Source organism: Rutilus rutilus, assembly GCF_951802725.1.
Source record: "Rutilus rutilus genome assembly, chromosome: 22".
Taxonomy (NCBI): domain Eukaryota; kingdom Metazoa; phylum Chordata; class Actinopteri; order Cypriniformes; family Leuciscidae; genus Rutilus; species Rutilus rutilus.
In genome coordinates, this window is record NC_140227.1 from 22,320,164 (window position 1) to 22,328,219 (window position 8,056).

The following is an 8,056-nucleotide window of genomic DNA, read 5'->3' on the forward strand; positions in this document are numbered from 1 at the left end:
TTTGCATTACATGACAATTTGCCAAGAGTTTCCCCACCCCCTTCTCCAAGGCTAACGGCTTTTATAATGTACATCTGTCTATATCACCCTGACATTCAAATGCCAAAGCTGTTCATTTCCATAGGCTGAGAGCGCTAGTGTCCTTCTGTTGATAAGGAACAGTGGGGGATGTGGCGACTGAAGTTGTCGCTTGACCTTGAGAAACCTCAATTAAACTAATAGCAGAAAATATGAAATATAAAATACATTATTTTATATATTAAATATGTATAGTAATGTATTATATATAATTTATTTAATCTATAAATATTTAATATTTATTAATATTAATTAATATACGATGCATGCAGGGAAGCTGAAGACGGAAGACTCTGGTTCTCACAAAACACTAATACGTTTCATTCTTACTCAAAAAGCAAGCAAACAGGCAGTGCAAACACATCTGGACAATGAGTGAAGGCAAGGGTGAGGCTTAAATAACAAACTGAACCGAGCTAATAAATGACACACAGCTGAAACCAATGAACTAATAATGACGGTAACCATGGAAACTAAACAAAGGCGGAAAACTGAACAAAGGAACGTGAAACTCAGACATGAACAAAACAGGGAAACAGATCAAAAACAAACATAACCCTGACATATTCAACTAAAATATTATTATTATTAAAATATGAAATGCTAAACAATACAAAATATTTGTAATAGTGCTGTAAAATTGATTAATCACATCTAACATAAAAGTTAGTCAATATACTGTATAATATTATATATAGGCTATATATATATTCACACACAAACTTTTATGTAAGATGCGATGAATCATGAGTAATCGATTTGACAGCACCATTTACTAAATATTATTATGTTTACATTTCTATTTCTAATAATTATCTAATAATTTTATAGGAGGTTTGAATTTCAATTAACCCTGTTATAATACACATCAAATAGAGTTTAAAACTATATTTTCTTGCAAAAACATTGAATGAACATTGATATAAAAACTATAGCAAATAGTGGAAACAGTAAACATGCTCACTTAAGCTTTAGGTTAAATATTGGCTTGTTTGGGACCAAATGTGGATACTATTTATATTTTCCATAAAATATTTTTGGTAACCCTTTATTTTAAAATGTCAGTGTTACAGTATAATTATACATTTCAGTACTGAATAATAATAATTTACTACATGTACACTGTAAAAAATAATCCTGTTAAAAGACGGTAAACTACTGGCAGCTGTGGTTGCCAGCATCATACCGTAAAAATACCGTAAATTAACAGCTAAATACCGTTTTGTCAGCTACAGTATAAAACTGTAATTTAACAGCATATAGCTGTTTAAACATTAACAGTAACACGCTGTATTTTTACGGTATGATGCTGGCAACCACAGCTGCCAGTAGTTTACCGTTTTTTTACAGGATTATTTTTTACAGTGTACATACTATAGGGTTAGAATGAAAGTTTGGTTGAGGGTTAATTGCATGTAATTATGCATAATTTATAGTTATTACTACAGTAACTGCATGTAACGTGTATCAATTACACTATAAAATAAAGTGTAACCTATTTTTTTAATCATTTTTTTCATTGTTTGATTATTTCAAAAGAATATTTTGATAATTGGGTAATAGGCTTGAATGGTTGAGCTTGACCAATCCAGTCAACGTTTGTATAGACAAATGCAAAGTCAATTTTTATGCTAGGTTCATTTTATGTTAAATAAAAAATGATCCTATCTAATATTATTATATTATTAAACAAAAAACGTGGAATACCATATTCGCAGGAAAGTGCCAGTTACAGATGACCCTGAAGAGAATTTGATCGTATCTTCAAAGCCTCTTTTGGAGCGGCTGTGATTGACATAGTGAATCCTTCAGAGGAAGTCTTTATCTGTGAGAGCTGGGAATGAGGGCACTGTCTGACAACTCGCTAGCACGTGGCACCATTGCGACTTTATCTGCCTCTCGCTTTCTCTCCAAACGAACCTCTTCCCCAGAAAGGATCCAGTGTGAAAGACTGCGTCCTCTGCAGAGCTGATCTCATGATCTGTCTTTTTGAGAGGTCTGGCATAAGACGTGCGAAACTGGGCTGAATAATTTCGGGGGAAGGGGCTTGGGATGGACTCTTGCTCTCTCAGATCAAATCCAGAGAGCAGGGCCAAGCTGACAGTCGGCTGCCCTCATAAAAGGAGTGCTGAGGCTGCAACAAGACAGTAATGCTCCCTTTTGCAAAACCCATATCCTTCTTTAACCCCTATTGCTCTCTCCCTGACCTCTTACACAAGCCTTCAGAACGTAGAAGCAGTCATAAAGTGACAATGTATCTCGAACAATGCATCTAATATTTCAGATCAAACTACATATTTGATTCAATGTGTGCTTTATTGTGGTTTAGCAAACCAAACACAGTAATTTTGTGTTCAAACTTCTGCTAATCTATTTTTGATTGCTTTATGATATCCTTGTATGAGGAGTGGTGACGGATCCATTAAGTATTTATTGAAAAAGAGGGCTTTAAAGTGTGTTGACAAAGCATTAGTACTGTACACATTGGTTATGAGAGTTTCCCATAATTTATAAGCTTTTTATGTTATATAATCTTTTAGTCATTTTCTGTCATCCCTGTCCTCACCCAAAAGCTACTTTTCCAACGTGGTCCATACACTGAGACACAAATATTAATAAATACAACAACAAATGTATTGCTCATAGTTGGTTCATGTTAGTTAATACATTAACTAATGTTAACTAGTGAACCTTATTGTAAAGTGTTACCGATTATATATATGAATTAGAATGTTATTTTAATAACAAATTATTACATTTAATTGGTCTTTTAGACTAAAAATATGAAACACACATTCCAGATCAAGAAATTAAAGACAGATTACAGATATATAATAAAATAAATAATTTCATTTGATTTTTCATTAATAGATTCTGGATCAAATTCTGGAGTGTTGATCTGGCATTAAGCCCTGGATTTGTCAAATGTTGATGACATTGTTCTCTTTACTCTTAGTTATGATTTTAGGAAAGAAATGATTGTCCACATAGACAGCCATGGTGAACGTTCACAACACAAACAAGAATACTATCCTCTATCCAGTGCCTTCTTCCTAAGAAAAGCAAATGAACTTCCAAGTAGTTACATGCAGTTCACAAATATTTGGCTGTCTCATTTGTGACCCTGGACCATGCACATGGGTCGATTTTGCCGCATCCACTCACAAAAATAAATGTTTTATATATTTACGGTAGGAACTTTACAAAATATCTTCATGGAACATGATCTTTACTTAATATCCTAATGATTTTTGACATAAAAGAAAAATCGAATAATGTTGACCCATAAAATGTATTGTTGACCATTGCCACAAATATACCCGTGCGACTTGTGACTGGTATTGTGATCATCCAGGGTCACATTTCTTATTTATTACAAACCAGTTTTCCAGAAGAAGTTGAGCTCATTGCAGAAAGGCGAATTCCTGAAAGAATTATTATACACTAATATCAGTGAACAAGCTTTAATAATTGTAAACACGATCTAGCATGATATCTAAGAGCCTTTGACATTGCATATCATCCCTTCTCGCTCACATCATTTTAAATTTATACACATAGAATAACAAGTTCCAGGGTGATTTTTGCCTCAGTCTTTAAATTAATTGAGAAGGGGAACAGTTCTGCTTGGCCTCCCCCACATATTGCTTTGGTTTGTTCTTCATAGGAACTCAGCATAATGAGAATAATGAGAAGAAATAGCCATAAATGAGTCCACAGATGAAAAGACATAAAATGAATTCAACCAAAAACTTTAGCCCATTCATTTTTGAGAAGATTCTTAATGCTATTAAAAGACTAATTTAGTTTGTCAAATTATATAGTGTTACAATACAAAAGTGTATACTGTCATTTTCCAAGTATATGCAGATGGAGGTTTTATATTTTAATCAAAACATATTTTTAACCCTGCATTTTTAAATGTAAGCACAATTATGCAACCACTAAATCTTTCTATTTACAAGCACAGCTTGCATTCTGTTGAAACAGTTTATTTGTAGAGAAACGTGTCTATAAAGTGAGATCTTTTGCCATTACAGACTGGATTTCCCGGCATGATTTCAAGACACTATTCTGTTTTCTGTTCCTCCTAAATCCATCATCCCCAAACCCTGATCCTTCATGGTCTTTTCTTGCTTTTGCACCAGAAGCCACAAGCTTGTAATGATCATAACTTTTGAAAGATGGGCGAGTAAATCCTTCATTCACACTCTTAGAAAAAAAGGTTCTATAGTGTCCGTGTCCTTTTTGTGCCAAAAAGGTTCTATAAAAGGAGAAAACTTTTTATTATTATATTATATTTTATAATATAATATATTATATTTATATTTTATCCATTATATTATTTACGAACTGTGTTAAATTCATCAGGTTTAATCAAAATAAAAATTTAATTAAAACAAAATGAACTAAATCCATAAAATGATCCCGTGGGAATCGCCTGACGGTGACAGAATCCTATATAGAACCTTTTCTTCAAAGAGTGCAGACTGGTTTTATTTTTATTGTACTCATAGAGTAATACATCTTGTGTTTCCTCAGACAGAGTCAGCGTCAAACAATGAATGTTTACTGAACATTCATTGTCCTGTGTTAGTAGAACTTGTGCTGTAGTTTTAACAATCACACAATGTAGTGGAAAATTACAGTACAGCTGGCATTGGTGTATTGGTGTTTATGCCATTTTTCTATGGTTTTCAGCTTGTGAATTATGAAAGCACAAACACGGGGAATACATGAGGTTTCTGAATGAAAATATTTACCCATCTCATTCTTAACCCCTCTGTTTTAACCCTTTAATAGGCATTGGCATCGCACTTTGAGCCATGATATTATGTTATGTTCATTATAACTCAACCTGACCCTATTTGCAATGTTATTGGTAGCTAATAGCAAATTACTACAGTTTTATTCCAGGTAAAAGTCACTATAGTCTCTATATGGCAATTTATTTTTAACAACCTAAGGTTACCATGTTTTAAAGTTGGCCTAAAGCAGAAGATGCAATAGTATTTTCCTCCCTATTGTGGCGAATGTAAAGTGGCTTCTCAAATGAGAAAAAATGTTGGGCGAGACTTGATTTGGATTTTGACATACATTTTTTAAATAATAATGATGTGCAAGAGTTCATCATTTATAAAAAAAAAAAGTATTCCATTAAATACAAGACATACTAAATACTAATACTTTGACATACTTATTAATTCCAATACAATTAAATAATTAAAATAAAATGTATTAAAATACATGTATCAGTTTTGCACTAGTAAGCTAGTCTGATTTTATCTCTCACCTATTTTTCAGGTAATTTTATTCTGAGTGTGTCCATTAAAGGGTTAAGTGTGATGATTTGTTTTGGCTGAGACTGTTCAATAACTTTACGTTCATCAAGGATGAAAACATGTCAATAGTCAAAACAGGTTACATGTTGACTTGTACGGGAGAGATAAAAAGACAGTGAAAGAAACTTCGAAATCAGGGTTTGCAGAAAAAAGGACCACCGCGTGTACCGTGCCCTGCGTGATAGAAAACAAATGTTCAAAAACAGAGCAGGCCATGGTATATAAAAAGAGTTCATTAGTCTCTCCCACAGTTCCCCAGTAACAGTACAGCTCCAGAGACTTACAAAGGGCATCCGTTTAATGCTTTTACAAACATTACATGCAGTAGATGGGCTTAATCATGAACAGCCCATTCTGGGAAATAAAAACTAAACACAAAAAATGGCAGAATGAAATCTTTTGGTTTAGACTGAGACGTCATTGTGTTGTTTGTGGTGACCATAATATTTAGACCTATAACAATGTAAGGCCCATTTATGTATAGAAACGTACATAATGAAGTAAGGGACTTTGAGACCTTTCAAAGCTCTGTTATCCAAAGACTGTTAAACATTAATATTTTTGACAGAGTGAGCTTATGGTGACAAAAGTTCAGCATTTCACAGCCTTTTACTTATTTACTCTGTCTATAGTAGGTGATGTGCCCATAATATGTGTAACTTCATCCATAAAAGATATTTAACACCTAAGTTTGTCATGAGATTTGGTTACAATGGCAATGAAAAATGTGGCAATTTGCAACAGAGCTCAGTTGAGCAGTTTAATAAACAAGTTGTTATACGACACAAGTTACTTTGTCTATTTTTGCTCTGCAAACAAGGATCCAAACGTGCAATCGTGGCGTTCTTGAATGAATATTGAATAACAAATCGGTTAAGTAACCGATTCAGTGATTCACTCATTGGCTGCCTTGTCCAAAAGCATCATGAGCCAAGTTGATTATAGAGACCATTGTGACGATGGTTTTTCGTTCTACTTATGCTTACGATGCTTTCGGGAAACTCAGCCCTGTTTTATTCAAAACACTCATTAGGTGTGTTTGACTTGAAGTGGCGCTGCACAGACCGATCGGTGTATAACATCAAAGTATCACGAGAGCAATTAGAGAGAGGACGATTCTGCATGCTTTCGAATCGTTCTCGCGGTACTTTGATGCCAAACACCGATCGGTCTGTGCAGCGTTTTGAACGAATCGTTGAATCAATGATTAACGATTCACTCATGAAAATTTTATACTTAAGTTTTATAGTGCACCATCATTTTTTTATTTGATATAATTCGCATCATTTGCAATGCTTCATTGGATGTGTGGTTTGGTTTCTAACCTTGTGAATAAATAAATAATAAAAATTATTGAGTTTCCAAGTTTCCAACTTAGCCCTTCAAAAAGCCCACTCAATATAATAGCTGTTGCCACGTACTCGTGAAAAGTGTCATGACTCATAGCAATAGTCAGAAGTCAGGATGAAGTCTAAATCTACTCTGCATTCATAACAGTTGTCAAGCACTCACGCCACTGAGACTGAAGCTACTACCATCCCCCCAAATGCTAAATGAATCAGTGCCAAGTCTTTTTCTCCTTACCAATTTATACCAAAAGTAGCTGGGGGCTTTGGGATTACATTCCAAAGTGGGGCCATAATGGCATCCAAGACATGTTTTACAATGACTTCTAGTCCTACACTGTTAAGTCATTAACAAAGAACCACGGTCAGATTGTGACAATACATGTCATATAGCCTATCAAAGCCAAGAATTCAATGCTGAAGTACAAGCTTAATGTGTTTGAAACCATTTGGGTGTAGGAAGACATGACGTTTGAAATATTATCTTCTTATTTAATTACATTTATCTACAGCATAAAATATTATTAAGGTTGCATTTTCCTGATAAGTGAATCTCGACGGGTGGGGTGGATCAATGCTCTGTCTTTGTACGCAAGAATGTTGACATGATTTGGTAGAGCAGATGAGACATTTCTCCTTTATGATAAAATACTCATTCTGAAGCCTGACACATAAAATCAGACCAAAATCTCTCAAAGTGCCTGTTGTGGAGTCTGTGTTTACATCATCTCTGTCACAACATTCTTCCAACAATGATGATGCCCGATGTAAAAGCCGTTTTTTATTAGCTGACAGTAAATCACATCACAGAATGCATAACAAACAGCCTCTCGGATTCATGTTGGCTGTCTTTGTTTCAAATGCATTGCGTAATTCTGTTAACATCCAATTAACCTGGTCGGTGAACCTGAATGATGCCCATTGAGTGACTACACAGGATAATGTAACAAATTAAAGAGGACATTAGGCCAGACTTCATTATAGTATCTTTATCCAAGAGCAGCAGGCTACTCTTCATGTTACTGTTCAGTCATGGTAGCTTTATTTTATGAAATTCCAGTGCAACGTTATTGCATTCACATGAATTAATTCAAATTATGAGCTGTAGAGTTACAACAATAGCACTATTATTTAAAGGAACAGTGCACCCAGAAATGTCTTTCTCCTTTGGAATACGAAAAAACAACTTATAGGCATATACATTTTTACTTCGTACATATTTCGTACATTTATACGAATTCACTGCAGTTTCCAGTTGAAGTGATCATTAGAGGCAATTCAATGGCAACA